Below are 579 nucleotides of genomic sequence, written 5' to 3' on the forward strand. Positions count from 1 at the left end.
CATGCTGGAAAAAATTCCCCTTGTCAAACCTAACCTGCCATCTTGAAATAAAACAATATTTATATGGACTGAGAATGAACACAAATCCCATAGATCTGCAGCTTAGTGGCTGGCCAGGAAACAATGAATTTGGAATTGACAATTAATTTATAAAATCATCAGTTTGAATTTTTAAATATATTCTTGCTATTATTCTGATTATTTTTATACATGTACTGGAAAACGATCTAAAATGAACGAACCGGCTTCCAATGGCGTACAAAGCACCAGGTCTTTGTGATTCACATCGTCTCCCCTGACCTTCAATTTTCGAAGAATAATAGGGTCTGACTGCGCAAATTACGCTGATTCGGCACTTTCTTTGTTAATAAGTCGTGTGAATTCCTTTTGTACTTTTTTTTACAGTGTGTCAGATTTATAGACGTCGAAAGAAAAATATTGCTAAAAATATTTCTAGGCTTGCTTGTTTTCACTGCAAATTCCACAAACACAGCGGCTCTAAGCTAATTTTTCCCTTGCTTTTAGAAATAGGCTGTGTATGTACAGCTCTGATTGTAAAAGCACAAACCCCTCTCGCAA

Source organism: Paramormyrops kingsleyae, chromosome 22 (genome assembly GCF_048594095.1).
Source record: "Paramormyrops kingsleyae isolate MSU_618 chromosome 22, PKINGS_0.4, whole genome shotgun sequence".
Classification (NCBI taxonomy): Eukaryota; Metazoa; Chordata; class Actinopteri; order Osteoglossiformes; family Mormyridae; genus Paramormyrops; species Paramormyrops kingsleyae.